Raw genomic sequence first — 26,328 nt, forward strand, 5'->3', positions numbered from 1 at the left:
AGTAACAAAGGATGGATAAAGAAAGTATAATAAATATTATCTATCTATATCTATCTATCTATCTATCTATCTATCTATCTATCTATCTATCTATCTATCTGTCTGTCTGTCTACATAAAATGAGAAGTCTTAAACCTTAACAAAAAATGAACTTTGTCATTTCAGGAAATTGGACAAGCTGCAAAAATTATTTTAAACAGTTTCAGAAAACCAAATCTTTAAAATTTCCACTCAAGTGTGTCCTATTATATATATATATATATAATATACATATATGATACATATACATATATATAATCATATATGTACTTATCATGTAAATGAACAAGAGAAATTGAGAAACAAAGCAGACTAATGAGAGGCCAGGATATGTGTGTGTGTGTGTGTGTGTGTGTGTGTGTGTGTGTGTGAGAGAGAGAGAGAGAGAGAGAGAGAGAGAGAGAACAGTAGAGTATAGAGGAAATATGCTAAATATACCTTTTATTCTTGCATGATAATGGCCTTAGATAAAACTTCATGGCTGGAAAGAAATGTCTCAGGTCATCCTTGGCTACCTCTAGAAAGGTTGAATCCCACCTGTCTTAAAATAGTCTAGCAAGTAAACAACAACACACCGTTCCCCAAATCAAAAGAAAACCAAAGGATAGGCCGAGTAGCATGTGCAGGAACTCGGCCGGGCTGCAGAATGTCTTTGGTAAATAATATAGAGAGGAACTGTGTGAGAAAAGTTCCCTCTCAGGAGCCAGCAGACCTTAATCATCACCCCTCTCCCAGTGGTTGGGATTAACAGCAAAGTGTTTTCTATGTGACCAGTACCAAGCAATGTGCAAGAGCTAATGAGAGGTCTTCCCAGATAGTCTAACCAGTGTCTGCTTATGAGGCTAGCCTCCGATGCCTTACCCTGCACACTCACAGGTCATTTGGCGCCCACCAAACACCAACCCTTCCTTAGGCACTTGCTTCCGTCATGATGGTTTCTCCCACTGTGCTATGCCATCAGAGGGAGAAAGCAGCCAAGAGTATAGTTTGCATTAGTGATTTTGGTAAGAACCTTATTTTCTATTATGTTTCTATTGGCTGATCACTTCAAAATTGTTTTTGACAGGTGTGAATGAAATAGAGAAAATGAGAGGAAAGAGGGCTATGTGTCCAGAAGGCCCATGGAAATAAACTGGAAAACATTAAATACCCACGGGTGTGCTTCTCAGGTGCAGTATGACAGGAGCGCGGACTTTTGATTAGTGCATATTAGGACAATATGACACTCAAGATTGGTAAATGACAATGCCTGGGGGTAAGGAGACCTTAGGTTTTATTTCTGGCTCTCTGTGGATCATCCAACAACCTTAGGCTTGGCATCAATCAAGGAAGGAGACTGGAGCAACTGATCAGAATGTTCTTTTCCAGCCCTGACTGGAGGCTAAGATATCATCTTAATTAAAGCCATAATCATAAAAGCCAAAGGGAAAATTGTGCTCTGGTTGATCGACCATGTTTAGCAAATCTAAGCTTAGTTACTCACGTGTGGAATGCAAGCTTTAGTTGGCACTGTATGACAAAACTCTGAGAATGCAAGCCTGGATTCCAGGAAGCTCAGGTCCATACATAGATGTACTTAGATGGTACAGTGTCACAGGATCATGTCATCCTTGAAATGTGAGCAAAGTGCCATGGAATATATTGAGAAGGGAAGAAATAATGGCTTTTTGCTTGAGGGTTCACTTAGGAAGTGTCATACTAATTGGAACTTGATATATGGGTTTGAGTCAGTAAAAAGAAGGGACTGGGGATTGGTAGCTCAACCAAGGTTAAATAAAGCAAATGCCTAATATTTATGAAGCCGATTGGTTAGTTCCCAACAATGAAAAAGAGTCAAAGAGGAAGTGGGGTGGGATGGTATGATAACACAAGACCACGAAGTTCCAATAAAGTAAACTTCTGGGAAACACAGTATGTTGATTATGCCTGTAACAAATATTAGGACCAAATCAAGATGAGCTTTTGGGGTTGAAGAGATTTCTCCGTAGTTAGGTGCACTTACTAATCTTGCAAAGATCCCTAACATCTTAGCTCCTACCTAAACAACTTAGAGCAAGCTACAACTCCAACTCTGGAAGACAGGGTATTCTCTTCTGGTGTGTGTGAATACCTGTACTGTCCTGCAAGGCAGCCTACTGTATACACATATGCACATAATTAAAACAATCATTAAAAGCAGGGTCATTAAGCCATGTATTTTTGTTTTTGCTTTTGTCCTAAGTTCTTGGGAAATATTGGCCAGAGTGTCGGGAGTTCAAAGCCAGCCTTGCGTATCTCACAAGTTTAAAACCACCTTGGGGTGGTTGAACCCAGAAACTTCTCTTAGAAAACAAAGCAAACAAAAACCGGCATTATAAATATGTCTTTCTAGGTTGCTTAGAATTGTACTGTATATGATATGTACAGTGGGATATAAAGATAATTTGGAAGAAGAATATTTGACGGTCCTATATGAGACATTACTAGTGAATTAAAGTTGATTGGGTTCTGGCGGCATCATGAATGACTCTCAAACATCATTGGCTTACAGCAGATTTATTCCTTTCTCAGTTATAAATCCAGGTGAAGATTGTAGGTTGATGTCAAGGTGACACATGATTGGACAGTAGAGAGTGGGATTTGGACAAAGTTTTTGTAAGGTGGGAGAGAGGAGAAAGGAAGGAGATCAAGATGGAGTCTATGGAGGAGGATGGTTCAGATGTAGGTGAACTAGATCGATTTTATCTTGTCTAGGTGGGCAGTTTATATATTTATCAATTGGCAGTGAACTTATTATCTAGATGAATTGTGAAGTGAGAATTTAACTTATAAATCTAATTGCTAAATTATAAGTTTGTGGAACTTTGATTTTACCGGGCTAAAGAGGACAGTGTGTGAAAGAAATGGCTGAGAGGCAATTGGAGCATGCGGATGTAACTCTGTTGCCTGGTGGATTGAAAATGCGCAGGATCCTCAGAACAAGGTGTGTGTGTGTGTGTGTGTGTGTGTGTGTGTGTGTGTGTGTGTGTGTGTGTGTGTTTGTGTGTGCCAGGCATGGTAACTACTGCCAAGGGGGACTGCGTGGAGAGAGCGGCTAAAAGGGAGACAGTCAGGAGAGGGCGGCTTGCAGACCGTGTGGCAGAGTAGCCGCCAGAGTGAGCAGATATGTCTTGAGGGAACTGATAGCAAACGAGCAGACCATCTTTTAATTTTTACCACAACAAAGACTTAATAGAAAACTTTGCTCCTCCTTCATGTGAGTTCAGGCTGCTGCTTCCACTCGACATGGCAAATGGTTTAAGGTTTCTACAAGCTTGAGAGTAGAAGATACTAATTTCGTTTTTCTTCATCCTCTCTTGGGGAAATTTTGTGACTGTGCCTAGAGGGATTAGGAGACTCCAACCCTATAGTGTCCTATAATTGTCTCAAAGTTAGAAGTAGGCGAGCATCTCTTTTAACTGTGATGACAACTTTGGAAGGAGGTGGACGAGAGAATCTGGGACGACTACAGAGACATTTCTTGTTAATGGGTTTACTTTTGCAGCCTAATCTTCAGTCTTGACAAAGGCTACCCATCCTTCCTGTCTCTTCTTCCCACAAGTTTTTCCTGACCTTTAGTGGCAAAGTTAGATGTTCTCAGTGATGAGGTAGTAGGTGGTCAGTTATAGGTTCTCCATAGGGGGAAAAATCCATACCCCTGTTGGTATTCTTGTGAAATTCCTTTGTATAACAACAAAAAAAAGAGTCAAACATCAAGGGAGTCCGTATTAGACCCCATACATAGCATGACATCCTCACCAAACAGACAAAACAAAACAAATATTGCCGAGGGCACAGATATTAGTGTAACATAGTAAAATAATTAGTATGGGATGATTTAACATATTATAATTTTTGTTTTAAATATTGTATATGAAATTACAAGTGTCTCATTTAAAACTTAATAATGGCCACAGTATCAAGCTTATACAAAGCTGGAAAATTCACCAGGAATGGTATCACTCCCACCTTCTGCTGGGATTTTGATTCTCACTATCACCTCATTCCACTTCCTGTTTGTCCTGTTGTGGAGTGGCTTCCCCAAGCTTTGCTGAATTATTAATTTATTTACTTGTATTGTCTGTTAGAGTATAATTCACCAAAGAAAAGGGCATAGTTTCATGGGTTTACTTAGTATGGCGTTTGCAGCCTAGAATAAATCCAGCAGGTGTCATCTGAGGTAGATTAAAAATACAGTTTCATAAAATAAGCAGATCAGTGGTTTTCTTCATCCCTTTATGCTTATTTCTAGGGAACCAAGTCATTCTGTTTCACAAAGAAAGAGACACTCATGACAATTATGTCTCTGTGAATCTCACCTTGCACACATTCTCAGCTATTAAAATCAGAATGTCTTAGCGGCTGGCTTTGTGCCTTTGGGTGAATGCCAGTTTCTGTGAAAAACATCTCAGGTTCAATGTCCATTCAAGACATGGAGCGGAGCTTTTGAACATTCTCTTGTACTTTTGCAGTCTTATTTTGTGAATTTATTATTGTGTGAATAACCTAAGTACAACCACTTAAGTTTATTTTTGTTAAGTCTATCAGTTGAAGCATGTTACTGTGGGCAGCCATTGTGTCCTATGCCCCATTTGTGTCCCTTTCAGATAGTGCAGCATTGGGTATAGGTTAGCAACTGAAGATGTTCGAAAGCTAGAACTGACTGTTTTGCTTTGAACCCACCACCACCCTAAAGATTCTTATATCATTGTCTAAAGCATCAAGTAGATCATCCGTATTGTCATTTTAATGAGTTAGCTGGATCTGTGCACTAGCAACACTTTAATCCTGCTTTGAAATCAGTATATGGAAATCTCATTGTCGGCTGGGATATTTTAGTTTTATTAAAACTCAAGATCCTGACATTGTTTTACAAATGTCTTTATAGGGTACATTCAGCTGACAGACCATTTCCAGGACGATGGCATATTCTCTCCTAGAGTAAGAGCATGTTGTGTAATATATTGCAGACCCTCAATGTACCTAGATGATTAAAATAGTTACATAAATTGTTTACATGTCAGCTTTCTTTGGCAACCCGATGTAATTTGACAAATGAGACTCCCCATTGGCAATTACATTTCCTTAACAACATTTGGGTGAATGTACATAAAAGGTAATGATAGCTTCGACCAGCCCCCTGCCCTGCACTGTGTCACGGCCCCAGATAATGATAGTGTCTGACACTTATTACTCAAGTCATATATTACTGAAAGCAGAGGTCTCTGCAAAGTCTTTTCCTAACCGTTACTGTCTCAAGCTGGGGAGAGTCAAAGACTTTATCCCCACCATTTTCTATAGGTGTTATACACGTTTATGTAAAGTTCCAAATTTGGTGGATCTGGAATTATTAAGTAGTAAATATGGAACACAATATTTTCCTTTTCTCACCAGGATACTGCTGTAGTGGAGTTTCTTGTCGCCTGTCTGAGAACCCCTATGTCGGCAACAGCCGTGTGTGATTTACTCAGGAGCAAGTATATTGGGCTCAGGGTTAAGGGTCAGGAAGATGTTTAAAAATCACTTCCATAGTTCATTTTATCTAAACAATAAAAAGAAAAACACTGATTTGCAATTTCATCCCCTGTTGAACATGTTTGGTCTTCAGAATCTGCCAGGTAGAATCCAGTTGCACTGTAGCATTAAGACATGCTTATTAACAAGGGAATCTGGGGCAGAATGCTCATCTCTTGGCAGGACATGCAGGTGTGTATGTGTGCATGTGTGCATATCTGTACAAGTTTATGGATTCCTGAATGAAGGACACACTGTTTTTTTGTAATCCTAACACATGTTAATATACTTTCAATCTGCTGATTAACCCTCTTCCTTAGGAGTATGTGTGTACTCATAAGATATTTTCATTCACCCTCCCACTTCTCAAATTCACTCCAGTATTTGTAAATGTCAGGGTCCAATTAGGAGTCAGAAACCATACAGTTACTTAAGACAAATGTTATATAAAATAATTAATTATAAGAGAAGTAAAAACTGGGACTGGTTTATAAACATAAAATGTCATAAAGCACAAGTCATAGTGATTATTGGAGAAACTCCTTCCTCCTCTTCCCAGAGCTGAGGTACATACTTCCCCTTCCAGTGGGTACAGTTGCTGAAATTTGCTCCTTTTCTTTTAAAAAGTTATTTTTTATATCATTCTATTCTTAGGGAGTTTTTAATTACTTCAAAGACAATATAATAGCCCATGAAGAGCTAGCCAGCAGCTCAGAGTAGAAGTAGACACTCTCCTTCAGAGTTATTACTCACACTTATCTGAACATGACGTACTTGTCTTTGAGCAGACATATCTCTGTGGGCCATTTCTTCTCAATACTGGTGTTGAGCAACCGAGGCAGTCAGGTCCTGCGTTTGGACCTGAAGCTGATGTTGGAAGGATGAACAGTAGGGAGTCAAGGTTTTCTTGAGGATTAAGCTCACAGGAACGTAGTTAGGTGTAGGGTTTCTGTGACTTCTGGGTCTGGATCAAGCTCTGGGCTAAAATGTTTCCTCTCCTGAGTGTGAGCTTGTTGATTACTTCAAGAGTGTGGTCAGTGCAGAATGAAATTAGTGCTTTAGGGGATGTCGACCCAGAAACCGGGAAGGGGAATAACAATCGAAATGTAAATAAGAAATACTCAAATTAATAAAGATGAAAAAAAAGAATATCCAGAAAGACACAGCAACTGAAAAATAATACTATTTTCTTTCTAGATTACCTTAAATAAACGCATTACTTTATATTATTTTTATACTCTCAAAATCTATTGTTTAATGCTGTATAGTAATTTCTTAAATAAACATTCTCTATCCTGGAATAGATTATCAAGGACTTAGAACCTGACCAAAAATTAAAAATGGGGTTGGATTAAAGCAAAATAATTATTTTTCATGCATATTTTTCCAAGAAATTATTTTCCAGTTGTATTATTGTTACTACATATACTTGGAAAATGGCAAAAAAATATTAAATGAACAGCTTACGGTAAAACTAACCACTAAGCCAAGATTATACACTTTTATAGTAACTTGGACCTATAATTTACATATGTTTGAAGTTGTGGATAACTGAAATGTATATAAAGTTAATTTTTTCTGAGATCTCTTGTTGAGCATTAGACTCTGCTTTGCCCCTAAAATATTTTCTTATCAGTAAATTTCCATCCAGTAAAATTGTGAGGTTCTAGGAGGTTCTTTGGTGCATGGCAAAGAAAAAAACTTGTTTTTGTTGAGAGGCAGTAATCACCTTGTAAGAAGCCACACGCCTCACTCATGAGCTATCGCTTGGCTGAAGAGGGTTGTATGAAATGTTGCTACTCAAATGACTTATCCCAATAAGGCCAACTAATGTGATCCTTGGTTAGATTCTAAAGATCAGTACATTTTAAACTTGTAAGACTTCAGGTACCAGAATGAGGCGCTTACTGGTGTTAACATCCAAGATTCTTCATTTTAGAATAATGAAAAGAAGGTAATGATGGTGGCATTTGTGAAACAATATTTTTATGGTACCTTTTTTCATAGACTATTATTATAACTTCTCAGCCTGTGTAAAATACAGTGTGGTTAACAATGAGATTTTTTTTTGGTATACATATTTTACAGTTAAATCTTTCAGCTCTTTCCACCTTACTGCTTCTTCCACCAATGATATAGAAATAACTTTTCTCTATATCTAAATCTTATGACAAATGTGCTGAGTCTTTCGTATGTGTGTCTTCTCTCTCTTTCTCTAAATGTGTTCACATTCTCTGTATGCTGGAAAAAGTTAACTATAGCATAAATATGACTAATATTATCTAGCAATGGGAGAAGCTTCTGTCATTTTGAGCATTCCATACTAAAATTTTGCTGTGGTTTGTCATATACACATAAAGTCCAAGCATGTGATTTTTAAGAAATGCTCACTTTAGAAAATATAATAATCACACAAATCATAGCTGAGCAGGCATCTAAACAAATTTGTGATTCTCACAGCAGGTTTTTTGTTTGTTTGTTTTTTTGGTCATGGACAGATGTTTTTATTTAACTTTTAAGTTTTCCCTCATAAACTTTGTAATCCACTGTAGGATCTTAATAAATTCAAGATCTCATAACCTTCCATGCAAAGAACCCACATACTATGAACATCCCATCTTGCTATGCCTGTGTGACTGTGTTCTACCATATAGACCTAGGAAGTACCCTAGTTACTCTGCTCATTCACTTCTGAGCACACACACAATGCCAACTATGTGGCCAACCTGTGATCGCACACCAACTTGAAGGAAAATACAATCTGTATGCTTTTCCCCCAAGGAACTTACAGTCAGTACAAAGGACAAAATTTTAATTTTGCAAATTGCAATACTAAGTGGAAAATATTAATGACTACTTAATAAGAAACAGGATACCAGTGTTTAATGTCTGCACTTGGTTTTCAATTCTCTGGCTGATCCTGAGTCATGTACTTAATAGATATTTTTTGTTTCTATATTATATCACATCCATGGTAGGAGAGTGAATATTTTTGACAAGATCCTCTAGGAAGTTTGGAGTAACAAGACCAGGTTTACCTGTAACGCCTTCATGGAAGATTTAAAGATACAGAATGTAACTATAAAATATGGGCACCACATTGCCAAGCATTGTAGTACACACCTTTAATCCCAGCCTATTGTACATGGTAAGTAAGTTGTAGGTCTTTATACCCAGGGCTCTGAAGAGAGACCCTGTCTCAAATATCAAAAACAAACAAACAAACAAACAACAACTAAGAACATAGCCATCTCAGGCAGCGACAGGCTGCATCATTTGTGAGAGAAAAATTAAGCTAAAAATATTTGTTTCAGAAAGTTTTCCAAAACATAGTGTATTAATGAGCATCACATCTCATTATGGGCTTATTCACCATTATTATGAAGTATTTTTCAAACATGACTTAATTTTGTAATGTGCTATACAATATATAAATGTGCTTTTGTTTTTATAATGATTATAATGAAATAAGAGAACTATTAATATGTGAAACATATGTTTAATCGTAAACAGAGTTTTCCCATTTAGATGGTCTCTTAATTATACTCAGATTGCATTTATTCTGCTTTGTTGGTTACTCATGCCAGGGAGAAAACTCCTTCGAGTGAACCATGTAAAGTTTCTAAAACAAAAAAGACTCAGCACATTTGTCATAGGATTTAGATATAGCAAAAGGTTATTTCTATATTGTTGGTGGAAGAAGCAGTGAGGGAGAGTTATTTTAGTCATTCATTCATTAACATAATTTAGCTAATAACCTACTGCTTTATATGTGACAGCTTAAATTCAAATACTTTTTAAAACTTCGTTTTAATGTTTAGCGGCCAGTAGAATTTTCTGCTGCAGGTTTCCTACCATTGACCATGAGTTTCCAGGGAAATACTAATATGCCTTGCCTCCAACAAGTTATATTCTCTTGTGTAGTACTGATCATGTGATCCATGATGCATATGTGTGTATGTGTGTATACATGTATACACACACACACACACACACATATATATATATATGCAAGTAAGAGCAAAAGTATTTCTACTAATGAATAATATGTAGCCTAATAGGATTTTGTTGTTGAGAATTAGTGATGTATTAAAAAGCAACAAGAATGCTAAGTGAATCCTATCTAATAAAGGTGCACACTTCTATTTTATTGTAATATTACTTATTTCTTTTCTTGTAAGTGTTAGGAGGAATACAGCATATGACTTTCAATACAGAGATGAAGTCTATATATCTCATGGAGGTTCAAATTTAAAAGCGAGTGTAAGACAAATTAGGAATCTCTCTAACGCTCTCTCTCTCTCTCTCTCTCTCTCTCTCTCTCTGTATGTGTGTGTGTGTGTGTGTGTGTGTGTAGGTGTGCGTGCGTGTGTGTGTGTGGTATTATATTGAAATAAGCCGTAGAGTAAAATAAAACAGATGAAAGGACAGAAAAGGTGTGGAACAAAGATCTCATTTTTAAGACTCTGAAAGCATCATTGGAAAGTAGACTATAGTTAAGGCCTGAGGAAGTTAGACCATTGTCTAACTAGGGACTAGAGATGTTCTTAAGTGGGGAACCCTTGCAGAGAAACTTCAGGGGCATAATCTAAGAAAAGAGCACACTTGGTTTTCTATAGGAATAGTCTGTCTGTATAAACTACACGCAACAGGTCCCTGGCAGACAAGTAATGTGGGTGGGATAAATACCCTTTCTCTGAATGGGATGGGTGGTCGCTAGGAGACAAACACAAGTATGACATGCTTTGAGAGCACTTCAACAACACTGCCTGTTGCACTAATAGTGGACTGAGAGTGGAAGCAGTAATCATATAAGAGTTTTCTTCAAAAGAAAGGCATAAATTCTGAGAAGGTAGTAGGAAGTGTTGAGTAGTAATGAGCTATACAGTTTGCTGATTGATCAGATGTACAAGAAGGAAGACACGGTTTTGTTTGTTTTGTTTTAAACTGAGCATTTGGAAGAGGGGTCTTCCCATTTCCGAGACAGAGGAGATGTGGAACAGGCTAGAAGGAAATGGAGAGTTGGATTTGGTTTTGGTTATGTCTAAGACTTTCATTATTCACCTCTCTGTGTGGAGATATCAGTGTAGAGTGGTGAGGGCACAAAGTGAGGATTAACATTCAAAATGTTCTGAATTTACAAAGTGATCTCGTCTGGAAGCTGCATTTAGACAAAGGTAAGCTCTGATATAGGCAGAAAGATGGGAATCCAGGAGAGTGCGTGGTATAACTACCTAAGAGGCATGAGATCAGTAGAACATCATATTACTGAGGCCAGGGAAAAACATATTCAGGAAGGCTGACTTGTACAGCCAAAGTATAAGCTCTTATTTTCTAGCTAGTTTGAGAATATAGGTGGGAAGAATTAGATGTTAATTTTTAATAATAACATAGTCAATCTTTTGGAAAATTCAAGAAAAAAAACCTGTATATCAATATGATCTTGCAGAGTTGACATATATTATAGTATTGGCTGATAGAAAAACTCACCACTGCTTACCTATTTCTATCAGGTACTGTGACAGACACTGTAGAAGGCAGTGTTTTGCTTACTGGTTTACGTTAGACATGGGGGAAGCCTAAGTATTGTTACTGATGACCAGAATCACTCCTCATAAAACAAATATTTGTGGTAGGAAAATCAATTAAAGAACCAGTGTTGGTACAAGATGGTGAGTGATTTGTTTATGAATGGGTAAGGAATTTAGGGTGTCCACATCAAGCACACAAAATCTGTTTGTTTATTTATTCAATTATGTTTTAACTTTTCATAGGTACTTTGTGAATTTTATATCATGCATCCCAATTCCACTCTTTTCCCTCTCCGCTCATACCCTTCTTCTACCCTTGCAATCCCCCCGAAAGAGAGAGAGAGAGAGACAGAGAGAGAGAGATCTTATTGTTGATGCTGTAATGAGTCACAAGTCACAGTGTGTTCCAAAACATACTATTTTGTCCACACTTCTCTGCTTGCAAATGTTCATTGCAATGAGTTATTGTTCTGACATAAGGCCTCTGGGTTCTGTTACACTGTCAATAGTGGAACTTCACTGGGATCCCTCTCAGATTCCATGCTGTTACCCTTTGCATGATGATCTTGTGGTTTTGGCTCTGCAGGATCAGACTCTTCACATACTCCAGTAGTTCACTGGTAGGGAGGATGCTGGGGTGGACCAATTCACAGCCATGCATCTGGGTCCAAATGGTTTCTTTTTTTTTAAATTTTTTATTAGATATATTTCATTACTTACATTTCAAAGGTTATTTCCCTTCCCAGTTTCCTGTCCATAAGCCCCTATTCCCTCCTCTCCCCCTCCCCAGTACAGGTATCCCCCTATACTTTCCCCTTATTGTCCCCCATATTCCCCTGGACTGGGGGGTCCAACCTTGGCAGGACCAAGGGCTTCCCCTTCCCTGGTGCCCCAACAATGCTATTCTCTGCTACATATGCAGTTGAAGCCCTGGGTCAGTCCATGTATAGTCTTGGGTTGTTTAGTCTCTGGAAGCTCTGGTTGGTTGGCATTGATGTTTATATGGGATTGCAAGCTCCTTCAACTCTTTCAATATTTGCACTAATTCCCCCCAAAGTTGTCCTATTTTCAGTTTGGTTGGCTTTATGTTTTAATGCCTGTGAAGACGTTGGGTATATCCTATGATTTATGTTAAATGAGATATTTTTAATGAAATTGCATCACACAGAAATGCTAAGAACTTTTCAGTAATAATGTAACAGTTTCAAAAGAAAGACAGTGTGGTGTTAAAGTGAATCATACGATTCTCAGTGTGAGTGCCAGAGAATTGCACATTTACTGTGTTAAATTGCCACAAGTGGCAATTATATTTGAAAATAACAAATAAATTTTAAAAGAGACATTGTTTTACAGAGATACATTTAAAATTTCTCAATAGAGATGTAGGAAATGAAAATATGCCAAAATATTTCAGGTAAACTATATGTAAAGAAAAAGAAAAAAGAGCATTATGTAAACTGATCATTGTTTACAGGTCAAAGGGGAGGCTTGAGTTGAAAGAACTTCAGAGGAAGTGTAGTTAAACATTTTTATTTTTTCAAAATCATTAAGTGTTTAGATTGGTTGGTTGTGATGAGACTTATTAATTTTAGGTGTTAGGTTTTATCATCAGAAATTACAGTAGAATATGAAGACAAAGATAAACAAGTTATATTTACTTTAAATTGGACAGTTAAAATGTGATGAAATCTAGAGTAATCAAGGGTTTCTGAGCTGGTCCCACACTCACACCACTGGGGCAAATGCTCCTTCCCTGTCCTGGCTGGCCCATCCAATGCCTCTGCAAAGGAGACCAGAGCCAGCTATCCTGCTCGCATGCCCTCAGGGCCAGTTCTGCTGTGCTGCCAATGCAAGTTACAGGGCCCACTCACCAGAGTGTGGCAGTAGGTTAGGGGCAGGACTAACTCTCCTGCCTGCCATCAGTGACAAGGAACTAAAAGGGGGAAGTGTATACCTCCCTTGCCATGTTGCCTGATGACAGGCAAGTGACAGGCCACCTTTCCCAAGCTCACGCTCTCCTGGATGACTCCCATGCAGCCCGGCTACCAGAGTCATTTCTACTCTGCTGTTCAAGTGAGGTAAAGGACACGCTCCCCTGAGTGCTGCAGCTGGGGGGGGGCAGATACAGCCCTCCTGCTCTCATGACCTCAGGACCAGGTTTCCCACTTGCCATTGGTGGTGACATGGGAGCAGGGAGGAGGATATCTCTCTCTCTTTTCATGAAGCCGCCTGAGTGAGTGGCAGGGACAGCTCTCCCACACTCATACTCTTGGGGCCATGCTATCTGCAATTCCACAGACTCTAATTTTAAGACCTTACCAAACCTATCCCAGAGGCAGGCATCTAACACTGACACCAGATTTCCCTATTTCTTATGAGGATTTGATTATGTTCTTTGCTTCTGAGTTAGGTCTGGGTCTCCAGATGGGTGTCAGCACTTGTGCTCCAGGCTCGTCTCTAGTTTGGCAGCAGTCACCTTCTCCTCTGCTGACCCATACTCAGGTTTATGCTTAGACACCTCCACATATAGAGCTTCCTATGCTGCATTTTGTAGCTGCTTGAACTGCAGGTTAGCAGTAAGCAGACACAATTCCTTTAGAGAACTTAAAGCTAGCTATGATGAGAACAGCTTCATTGCTTCTCCAGAAGCAAGTCATTTCAGTGTTTCACCCACTTACCCATGAGGACTCTGAAAGGAGGAGTAAACATCCCCAGGCAGACAGTAACCCTGGTGCCCTGCTGTTTTGGATCAAAACATCAAAATTAACGAAGTTATGAAGCATGCCATTGTTTCCACAGATTTTATACTCAATAGCTCGCAGGTCTTATGCAAATGAATTGGATGGGAATTTCCATATGTATTCTTTTAACCTACACAGCATTTATTTGCTGTAGATAAAATAAAAAAAGCCTACATACTGTCAAAGCGGTATAACAATGAAAGATTGCCTTTCATTATTTCCTTAAATGAACAGAGCAAAACAATTTATTTGCTTCTCTAAAGTAATATTTGCCTTTGAATATAGGAGCTCACTTACAAGTATGTCAATTAACAAACCAAGTTCCTATGACTTATTATTTGCCTACCTCATGCTAGGCTGTGACAGTAAGAGAAAAGCAACAGCAATTTGTGAAAGAGTCATGGCTGGAGTGTACTCATTGCTGCTGAATAGATTAAAGGGCAAACATTGCAAGGAAGCTGGTTTTGATGCCCTCAGCCTTCTTGTACAAAGAAGATGAGATGGAGTCAGATTAGTTTGCTGTTGCTGTTGCTGTCGCTGTTGCTGCTGCTGCTGCTTCTGTTGTTGTTGTTGTTGACAAACTAAGGCAAAAAACACTGGATAGACCTTGTTCTGCAGTGACCGTCAAAATATCTGGTTTAGGGTCAAGGAGCTTGACATTCACTTTGTCAGATGAGGCCTATCAAAGAGACAGTTGTGTCTTTGAATGTCCCTCTTCTCCTTCAGTGGTACACTTGAGATGGCTGGTTTCACCTTTTTCTTTTGGTAGCTGCTGTTTTTCTTTCTTTTTTATTGCATTATTATTCATAAACAGTGTAACTGTTATGACAGGGAATCTAGAGGGAAAAAGGAGGGAGCTGAACCTTTTCTTTTTATAGACATATAGTTTTGAAATGTTTACCAAGAAGTCTGACTTCCTGGTTGTCTGTTTTGAGGAAGAATTATTAGTTCAGAAGGAACCTGTAATTCTTTAACAATAATATTAGGGCTCACAGGGTAGGGGTAGTTGTCAAACAGACAGTATCCAAGTTTACTGAGTTTAGAGGCCAAGTCAAGAAGAGTAAATACTGAGTTTAAATATTTTGACATCTCACAGGAACTTTCATGAAGCTGAAATGTTTAGTAAAGCTACCTCAGGAAAGGAGTAAGGATAGAGTAAGGACACTCAAAAGATAACAGTGGGGAAAAGAAGATCAGATCATAAACTCAAACACCAACGAACAAAAAGAAGGCATTCAGTGTTATTTCTTAGGGATCTATAGGTTCAAAGATATTGAACATGAAGGATCTAGGATCTTATGTGCATTCTGTAATGGCAGCAAAAATAGGAATGTTCTGGCATATGGTACCCCATTTTAGTCACAACTCATTCACACTTTAAAAATATGCACAAATTCATTGTACATACATGTTAAGGTCAAGAATATGTGCAATATTTCATATTACTGGAAGTCTTTCATGACACTCATTAGGTAGATGATCCTGGTACCAATGCAGTCTTATGATATCTGTGTGTGAATAAGAGACAAACTGAGAAATCAGAGGGAAAACTCTGGTTTCTTTCTTATTCCACCTCATTGACTTTCAAGAGCTACTTTCTAGGCATCTTATACTGATTGTCCAGGCTCTGTCCTAGTCTGTGCAAATATATGTGATCAAAGAGATCAAGATGCATAGTTACAGATAGTCAAAGCCTTGTCTGCTTATTACCGTTCATATAGATATCGTGCTCATTCAAGATTTCCATGGGACACATGCCCCACTATGTACATAGCAGCCTTATTTATAATAGCCAGAAGCTGGAAAGAACCCAGATGCCCTTCGACAGAGGAATGGATACAGAAAATGTGGTACTTTTGCACAATGGAGTATTGTTCAGCTATTAAAAACAATGACTTCATGAAATTTATAGGCAAATGGATGGAACTAGAAAATATCATCTGGAGTGAGGTAACCCAATCAAAAAAAAAAAAAGATTTCCATGGAACATTCCTTCCAATGGTTAGGGTTAGGGTTAGGGTTAGGGTTAGGGTTAGGGTTAGGGTTAGGGTTAGGGTTAGGGTTAGGGTTAGGGTTAGGGTTAGGGTTATCTCCTCTGTTTGCTGTAAATCCTATGCAAATCACAACACTGTTTTATCTCTTTTCTATAAGATCTACATAGAATGTTTGAACAACACATTAGACTACTTTCCTAGAGACTAAAATAAAACCATGGCCCACTGAGACCCCAGCAATCTCACAGAGAAGAAAAGGACTTAAAATTAAACTCAAAATAGTATACTGTTCATAATAGAGTAATTTATATGCAAAACGCCTCAACCAAGTAAAGTTCCAGGAATCTACTTTGTTAATGTCTCATATTTTTTCAATCTATTAGGTTAGGAAGAGAACCTTTGACTTATCTTAAAAGGTAGATTATGCAAATGATCAACAATTTACATGCCTGTATTCTTAAAAGCAGTGATTATCATGCCTATCTACATGACAGAGTACCTATAGAAAGCACACTTTCTAGTCCACACATATATGAGTTCATTGTTTTGTACATTTTAAACATTCAAATTCTTCCATTGCCAAAAAACCCCAGTGCTATTAGCTGTGCTTATCTCTATATATATTTTTTACATCGCTGGAGTTCAGTTATGCATTATTAGAGACAAACAATGCACAACTACTTCCTTATACTTGTAGAAAGTCTCACCCATTTAACGTTTCTGGATTTAAAAATGTGTTTAAAGAAAATGTAGTAGACCGAAAAGTGGAGATCGTGCACCACCGAAATATCTGCTCTACCATTTCTCTAATTTGGGTCATGGGGCTCTCATCTATTCTGAGGATGTTTCAGATTGTTGTAAATTTTAGCTGCAAATTTTATTTTTTTAAAGTGAAATCTGTGCCAGATGTCTAAAGAACTAAGAAACACATAATCTGAGCAAAATCATGTTTTACATAAGATAAATGGAACAGGGTATAAAGTAACTAAGCCCGTTATGTCCTTTTTCATGATTGATTTTTATTGTATTGAAATCAAGATCAGGGTCTGGAGAGATGGCTCAGTGGTTGAGAGCAATGTCTGCCCTTCCAGAGATCCTGAGTTCAATCCCCAGCAATAACATGATGGCTCGTAGCCATCTATCATGTGATTTGAAGTTCTCTTCTGGCATGCATGTTTACATGCAGAGAGGAAACTCATATAGATTAAATAAATAAATAAATAAACAAACAAATATGTTTAACAACAAAATCTAAGTCAAGATCTACTGTGCTTTAAAGTAGCTGGGTAGATAGACTAACAGTGAGAATCCTGTGGAAATCTGCCTTTTTATATGAAGACAAGTGATCTTTACGATGCCAAAAAACAAGGTGGTTTGTTTGTTTGTTTGCTTTTAATCTGATGCTCTCTCTCTTTTTTTACTCCCACTTACTTTGGCAGATCCTTTTTATGAAGCCAGATTAGCCTCAAATGCTTTTGCCTCCCTAGGGCTGGGAATACTGGCATGTGCCTCCATACACAGCTATGACTTTGTCTTTATAGCATTAGATCCAGTCATAATCATTAGAGTTACGGTTAATCATAAAGTTGCACATCTATATTGACTTAGGATGTAAAACTACTATAAAATGTAAATATGCAAAGTAAAGTGGTCCTGAGAGCACGATTTGCCAAGACTCCACAGAGCACACCAGGACACGTGCACAGAAACTGACAAGAGAGCCAGATACTTGCTGCTGCTTCCCACTACAACCAGGGAAACAGCACAGTAGCAACCAGGGGACCTTGCCAAATTTGATTTGCTTATTTGAATTGACTTGTGATTTCTCTATTCTCAACTGGAAATCTTAGTGGTTGTCTAAATTGTGATGGAAACAAATCTGCTTATGCTAACTAAAAATAGAAATGATTTTGGCCTGGGAAAGAACACTGCCTCACAGTTCCCATCCTTTTCCAGGCTGTCTATGTGTCTGTTCAGGAGCTGTTGCTCCTTGTTTTCTTTCCTAGATACTGGCAAAAAAAAATCTTCTCATTTCCCAAATTTAATCACAAACTCATTTTAGTAATGCATACCCAGGACATATTTTCTCCTCCTTGCTCTTTATCCATTTGGCATTATGAGGGCCTAAAATGTAGAGACATAAAGTCAATTTTTTATCGCTTTCTTCATCACCTAGCAATAGACTGAATAAATGAATGGCTTTTCATGAAATAGCTCATTTATGCTGGTGAGAGGTAGAAGAATGAGCCCAATGGATGAGTAATTTGATTGAATATGACATTTATGTTCTTAAGGAGTTTAAGTTTTTAGTGCAAACCAGTGGATACCTTTGAAACAAAAGAATCTGTCTTTCTTTACACCACTGAAATATACTCATAAATAACACACATAAGCCTTGCACTGAAACTCTTCAGAGATAAGTACCATGGCATGCAGAGTCATGCCTTATGAATATAGCTTGTCATTTGGAGGAAATTAACTTTAATGTGGTCATGAAGATGACTTTATATTAGTTTATTATTATGGAAGGAGGAATGAATCATGTAGACTATGTGAATAATAATTGCTGAGTTTACAGCTGTGCTTTCCTGGTATATCAGAGAGAAACTCTTTATGGATGTATTGAGGTGAAATCTGAGGGCACGAGCCCAAACTGGTAATGAGAGGGAAGGCTGTGAGGGCATGGGAACTTTTGTATGTCATCCCAAGTCTGTTAATGAAGAACTTGGCTATGATATGTATTTGTCAACAGGAATGACCTAGTTGCTAATTTATGCTTTGCATTAACTGTTTCAAATTAAGGTTCCAGCTCATATTAAACTTATATAACATGGCAGTGACAATGGTGGCTTGATCAAAGTCTCCAGTTTGCTTGACGCTTTATCTCTTAGAGTTTACAGTTTCTGATTTACAGTTTTCAATTTTGAATTGCCCACTGTTATAATTTAGGGAACTAGGCAAAACCCAAATAATATAAATTATTGAAAGTTCCCAAATGCAGAAATAACCAACCATTATCTTTTGATGTAAAAAAGGCCAAGTACCTTGCCTTGTGTCAGAGAGCCAATGAAGGTAGAGTTGGGATATAGGACTAGATAATCTGACCTAGTAGAACTTTATGTCACTTAACTCTGCTAGGAAAAGGGTTGTGTGTATGAACACTGGCCTTAGTTCACCGGATGGTTTAATCAACTTCTGAAATCAAGCACTAGTGTTATGCAATTGCTTTACGTCATCATCTGTACCACGGAGCACAATGATTCAAGTCTGAAAACAGACTGATATTCACAGATCTATTCTCCACACTTCAAATCAAACATAGAAGAACAATTTTCAGCATTTAGCTGGGGGAAAATCAGAAAAACAGAACCTAATTTGAATTTTCTTTAATGTTTACATGCTACAAGTTTCTATTTGTCTTGGAACTTTGCATATTTTCTTTTGATTTTTTATTCCCATGCATTTTTACTTGGGAAGATTGGAGGACTCTATTCACTATGGAAAATATTTTATGTGGTTTAACTGCAGTTGTCCTCATGTACATTTTTTTAGCATAGAAGAGGAGACTGCCTTTAATGGAGCCTCAAAGACAATAAGTTACTTCTCACCTAGGACTGGTAGAAGAAGAAAGTGATGCTAAGATATGTAGAAAGATATCAAGTGCCAAGCTATATCCTGATGCATCTCCTGTTATGTAATACACGTTCCTTCTCTTTATAAGCAGAAGGTCAAACAGGGCCCTCCACCACACCTCACCATAGATTCCAGGGTACATAGGATATTGGCATTCATTAATTTGTTCAATAAATGTTTATTGACCTTTTAGGAGATTGAGCATCATTAAACTAAAACAAAACTTGGCTGTGACCTACCACACATTTTCATTTGGGTTTTTTTTTTTAATAACTTTGTTTCCTCAGGTTCATACCAGGAGAAAGTATCAGAATGCTTTTCTCTCCATAGGCTCTCTATGGAGCGTCTGTTAGCAACAGCTGAACTAGCAGCAGGCACATAATAAATTTAAATAGATTCCTTTATATTTCTTTATGTGCCTCTGTGATCAAATGAGTTCGTTCCAGAATTCCTGGGTGCCTAATATAATTAGGTCTCCCTCTGTCTCTCTTAACTTCTTGGCTTACTCTCTTACATTACATCACAGGAATTGCATCTTGTATGTGGTTTTTAGAATTTCCACTACCAATGATTAACAACTCTAGTAACACTACTACTGAAAAGATTCTTCCTAGCTCATTAGTTAAGGTAGCTATTGTGTTTTTAAGTCAGTATGATATCTCTGGATGTCTTGCTGTTAAATTTGCTTCTGAGTGTTGTCAGTCTAAGAATGACTAGCATCATGTGCACTATTGATTGTCCTCTAACAAATAGAAAGCTAACAGAAACAATTGTTGGCCTAACAAAGAAGAGTGAACTAATGTTGGCAGAGTAATACTCTAAATGGGGATTCATTAATGTCTTTTAAAAATAGATCTACACATTAAATTCATAACTCAATTTCCTCATTCATCCACTGGTTGTAGTTTTATTTTATGAAGTATGAGTTATCTCATGTATGTTCATCAGTTATAAACCAAGTTCTTAGGTGCCCATGATTATAAGACTATTCATGTAAGAGTAAAACTTTATTGACTTGAAAACTAGAAAGAAATAGTCTATGTAATTTCAAATTATGCTCACTTTGGAAGGAGAAATTGGGAGTATGTATCTGCATTCCTACTTAAGAATTTAGTGTTCTTTAGGTGAAATATATGGTAGCCTTCATTTACCTAATAGATAGCAGTTCTATATGGTTTAACCAAATAAGTGTATATACAAATAGACTGATAAATATTTTATTTATAAAACATGATTTCTGAATATTTTATAAATATTTGAGCTCATCTCTTTAGGTGCTAGTGTTCTATATTATATAGAGCAGTGAAACAACTTCAATTCTTATTACACACACATAAATATGTGAAGTTGGTGTATATCTCAGAATATTTATCTCTGTTTTCATTTTTTGACTAATTGTTGACCTGCCCATTTTCAGAAAGTTCTTCATATTACAGTAACCTTTGATTCAGAAGTGAGGAAGCAAGAATATGCCAAGACACTGTGTCAGTGGCCTGTGCACACAGAGGTGTGCTATGTGTCAGTAGGATATAACTTTGGACAAAAGAGAAAATCTAGAGTCATTGACAGGGAGTAGGAGCCATAACTTGTAGTGGGACTCTGAGAGTTAAAGGCTCTAAGTAGGAATGTAACAGGGTGTCAGTGGGCAGAGATCAAGGCTTGACATTAAAAAATACAGGAGTAAAATATCTCCGTATATGGGCTAACATAAAAATGCCCTAAATTGTTCATTCCTGTAAAGAAAATAAATGTAAAATGAACAATTATCTCTTGACTCTTTGCGTCACAGTTGAGTTTGTGATTAAGTATAGGTAGGTTTGATTTTTAAGGTGGTATTTATATTGGGGACTATAGTATCTTAGGTTTTGGCATTACCTAAGCAAATGATTCCGATATTCTTACTGGTCATAATATTTTCTATTTTAAACCTTTAGACATTATAATTTAACTTTAATAATTCTACAGATTCTAGCTAATATGGATTGTTACTTCTGCTATATTTGGATAACAGATAGTAATTATACTGTCAATATTGGCAAAACTATGTGTGAAAGCTAAGCCAGTGAAGCAGACAACAGACTACAGTACTTTCATCCTTCAAGTTCATGTTGCGTTTCTACTGGATGAAATATTTTCCCCAGGGTAACATGCAACATGTTTGACTGCAACAGATTTATATTTTGAAACTTAGTAGACAGAGGCCAGGGAGTTTGCTGCATCTCTGACTCTAGTGATGACTCTCAGGAAAGCACCTCTAAACAGACATGATTAGACTCAAACTAGTGTTTCAGTTGAGCTAGTTTAGGCTGGGACAGTTATGGGTACATGAGAGGAAACTAATATCCTGACATACATCAGATAGAGGTACATGATCTGGGTACTCCAGTGTAATGGTTTAACTTCAGCAGGGCAGTAGGCAAACTGACATGGCAGAGGACTTTGCTTCACCATCTTTACTCAGGTTTAGTTTAAAGTTATGTCTTAGAAGGTATTCATGGAGCTATGCTGCACTTTTAATAGTCATCCGAGGAAGAAGAACAATGGTTGTAATTTGGAGAAAAGAATATCTGGTCATTACCCCAGGCTTTCATTAACAAAGTCATTTTAGCAGAAATGAGTCAGGACCAACTTTGGAGTTAAAGAAATTTGAACGGGTTAGCCACATTGAACTCAGAACACAGAAGTTCAGTTTATTTCTTCATTGCAATAAAATATCCATCAGAAGCTCTTATAGTTAACCTCCCTAATTTTATGTACTATCTCTTCCTGTTGGGGCTTTATAGAATTAAATGTTCTTACCCTTTAATCAGAAAACTAAAGGGTTGTAGGTTTTTCTCATACATGAACTGAACTGCATAGTTAATAGATTAGATTTGTGGTAGCCTACAGAGACGTCTGACCACCACAGCTAATCAAGAATGTTTTCTTGGGTCTGGGGAGATGACTCAGTGCTTAAGAGTACTTGTTGCTCCTTCAGAGGACCTTGGTTTATTTATTAGCATCCATCTGGTGGCTCACAACCATTTGTAATTCTATTCCAGAGGATCCCACTTGCTTTTCTGAACTCTAGGTACTGGATATGTATGTGGTACACATGCATAAGAACAGACAAACACATTAAATGAAAAAATTATTTAAAGGGTTAAGAGAAGGACTAAAGGAACTGAAGGGCATTTTAACCTCTTAGGAAGAACAATATAAACTTACTGGAAACCCCAAAACTCCCAGGGACTAAAACACCAACCAAAGAATGCACATGGAGGGACCCATTGCTCCAGCTACATATATAGCAGAGGATGGCCTTATCTGGCATCAAGGAGAGGGGAAGCCCTTGATCCTGTGGAGGCTTGTTGTCCCAGCATAGGGGATGCTAGAGGGGTGAGGTGGGAGTAGATGGAGGGGAGCACTCTCTTAGGGGAGGGAAACAGAATGGGGGGTTTGTGGAGGAGAGACCAGGAAGGGGACAACATTTGAAATGTAAATAAATGAAATAACCAATTAATAAAACTAAAATGAAAGAAAGAAAAAAGAACATAGGATTGGGTAAGGAAGTGGGGGAAGATATGAGCAGAGTTGGGGAGGGGAAATATAATCAAAATATATAAAAATTAAATAAAAACAAAAATAGGAAGAAAAAATTAAAAAATAAAAAGCTCATTGTCAGTCTTAATGCTACCTATAAAATAGATCTCATTGGAAAGATATTTTTCTCATGGTCATATTAGTAAATGCTGCACAGTAATTGCTAGTGCCTCTAGTTAGCTAGACCTCCAATGACTTTAATGCTGATTGTAGAGATAGCAGAGAAATTCTATCAAAGTCACTTCATTCTGCAGTTCTTTTAATAAATGTTTGAATGAATGTTTGGATGAATAATGTAAGAGCTAAGTGACTTTTTTCCTTCTTCTTGCAATTATAGTACCAGAAGCACAATGAAAAAAAAATGAAAGCACATGATGAAAGTGGCAGATTTTTTTCAAGAGGAAAGCAAATTATTTTTTATGCGATAACTTTTTCCAGTTAGTACTTCTGTGAGTGACGTGACTCACCCCTGACATTTGAACTCCCACACACCTTTTGGAGCAGGTAGGGTTTTCCTGTTTCTCGAGCTTGATATAAAGGCAAGAATCAACCTACATCTTTAAAACCAAATAGGAAATAATATATCCCATAGCAGAAATGGTGAAGACACCCAGTGTCCCAGGGTCTGAACACAGAGCAGTGGAATCGGTGTAGGGGGATTTTGTTCCACTTTACTGAGGAGGATGCTGTCTGCTCACCCATGCTACAAAAGAATGGTTTATTAACAGAGAAAGTAGGCAACTTGTTATATAAAACTTGGTACCATAAAATACAGGATTGGCACAGATAACATTAAGAGCCATAGGTCAGACTGTCCTTAGCTGCATTCTCTTTATCTCATAGTGAATGTGCTGAGTGGGTAAGGAAGTTGAAAGGCGTGAAAGAGCTGTCTCTCAGAGCCTATTTATCAACATGTCAAAGGCTACAGGATTCTATTCCCAGCTCCCAGTTCCTTCTTATCTGTGACTGAAATCCTTCTTCCCGTCCATCTCCATGTGTCTCCTTCCTTCATTCAATTATTTCTAAATTCCTTCCTTTCTCCCTTCCCCAAATGTCTTCTTCCTTCATCCAGTCCTTTCTGTTGTTCTCTCCTTCGTCTAATTTCACTGTCTCATACTTTTTTACCTTTCTGCGTCATCTTCCCCCAGTCCCTCCTCTCTCTGTCCTTTCCCTTCTATATTTTGCATTTCTGATAAGGATTTTCCAATAAAGCTACCCTTACACAAAGAACAAGGGAGACTGGCAAGAAGACAAATACCTGGAAAGACTGTAAATTAGCCAGTATGCCCAGGACAGGAGAGATGGAAAGTTTCCAGTCTACCACCAGGAACATAGAAATATAGTCATTATTGAATATAACCCACTACTCTTGGGAGAAAGTTTAGAATTTTCACACTATTATCAAAGGGAACTATTACCTCAAAACTAACAAAATATGACATTAGGTTATATTTTTAGATTATAAATTAACTTCATATCTCATTTTTTCTTAGGGGAAAGAAGCTGATGACTGAGAGACTACTTATGGCCAATGCATCTAGAAACTTCAAAATTAAGTAAAATTCCTAGACTCTTTAGTCACAGTGCTCATTTTCATTCAGGGGTACAATTTTTAAGAATGAGTTAAGCATGTGAAATATATTAATTTTGTCAATGCCCCTATGGAATCTAAAAGCTGATGTAAGCTGGGAAACTCGGGTGAGATGCCCCATAATTGTCCCATGGGCAAGCATGTGTGCCATTTTCTTGATTTAAGATTGATGCGGGGAGGCTCAGCCCATGTAGATGGCACATGTCAAAGGCTACAAGATTGTATTCTGAGCTCCCCGTTCCTTCTTATCAGTTACTGAAATCCTTCTTCCCTTCCAGACGGTCTTGGGTGGTATATAGGTTGAGCAAGACACAAGGAGCCAGGTAGTAAGTAGCACTCCTCCATGGCTTCTGGTTCAATCTGTGCCTCGAGTCCATGCTGTTTTCCCTTGATGGTGGACGGTTATGTGGAAGTATAAATCAAAAAACTTTTTCTTCCCACAAATTGCATATGGTTATAATGTTTTAGCACAGTGATAAAGAGAAAACTAAGAAACAGGACAAAAATATGCATTCCTATGTTACCTATTCCCCTAAATAAGCATGAGTCACCCGAAATGATATTGTTTTGATTTTCAATAAAATTTCAGTAGCATTCAAGAAGATTCTACCATGTGCTGACTATCTTTGGTATTTAATTGATAAAGAAAGGCCTTGCCCATTAGTGGACTAGTAATAAAATAAGTTGCAGTGGAACTTTGACCAAGCATCTGTAAAATAGATGCCTTCTAATTTCTTACACTTAGGCTTTCCTCATTTAACTCTCAACAAGAATCTGGGTTATGTGTGTTGGGTAGATACTATCAGTTGCCTTTACTCACAAGAAAATGAAAGCTTAGACCACATGTCTAACTCAAACAAAGCCATGAGCAGCAGGTAGAAGAGAGCCACAGGATGCTCAGATGGTCTCCGTCTGTAGACTTTGTTCTGTGTCCGACACAGAGAGTAAACACTCAGTAATTTAATCTTCTCCTGGATTATTAGGAGAGAGAAAGAGAGGGAAAGAAGGAGAGAGGAGGAGAGGAGCAGAAGGGGAGAGAGGAAGAGAGAGAGGAGGGAGAGGAGGGAGACAGGGAGACAGAGAAGAAAGAAAATTACATTACTTAATGGCACTGGGGCCATACATTCAGAAATCTACATGAAGAACTCACTTTCAGATTCCCTATAGGCAGAACTCTACTGTGGCAGCTGGAACAAGCATCAGTGCAGATGAATTCTGCTTCAATAGCAAAGTAAAGAGAGAGACTTTAGACTGCCTCAGGACAAAGACAATGGGAGAGAGAGCTTGCCTGCAGAGAAGCTCACATGACAGAACTTGAAGCAATATAGAATCCTTTTGTCCTCAGTTTTAGGCAAATCTTTAAAGTTCACAAATGACCAGAAGGTAAGTATCTCTTTACCAAAGCAGATTGTATAAGATATTGAAATTGTGGATTGCAGCCTGGTGAGAGTAGCCTAGTACATTTGCACAGAAAAATACTATATGGGACACCAATAGATATTGGATAACTTAATCCAATTCATCAGAAAGCCGACTTAGTTTGCTCAACTATACATTCCTAAATTCCTTAGGAATTGTTTCTAGGACACATATATCTGTTGTGGTTTTGATGGAGTCCACAGCAGGAAAAGGATAATTGGATGGTATAACCCAATCAGAATGTAATATGAGTTTGTGGGGTGTGG

General features: G+C 37.8%; 1 protein-coding gene across 4 annotated transcripts in view; it reads left to right on the top strand.

Moving 5' to 3' along the window:
• Kcnip4 (potassium voltage-gated channel interacting protein 4) overlaps nt 1–26,328 on the top strand; it is a 1,150,698-nt gene that overhangs the window by 203,376 nt on the left and 920,994 nt on the right. The window contains exon 1 of one of the 4 annotated variants that reach the window (XM_017599088.3): nt 1–26,328. This exon is cut by the window's left edge and continues 17,696 nt beyond it; it is cut by the window's right edge and continues 12,419 nt beyond it. The gene's annotated coding sequence lies outside the window, so the exon portion shown is untranslated. 4 annotated transcript variants of the gene reach the window in all.

This window comes from Rattus norvegicus, chromosome 14 (genome assembly GCF_036323735.1).
Source record: "Rattus norvegicus strain BN/NHsdMcwi chromosome 14, GRCr8, whole genome shotgun sequence".
Lineage (NCBI taxonomy): Eukaryota > Metazoa > Chordata > Mammalia > Rodentia > Muridae > Rattus > Rattus norvegicus.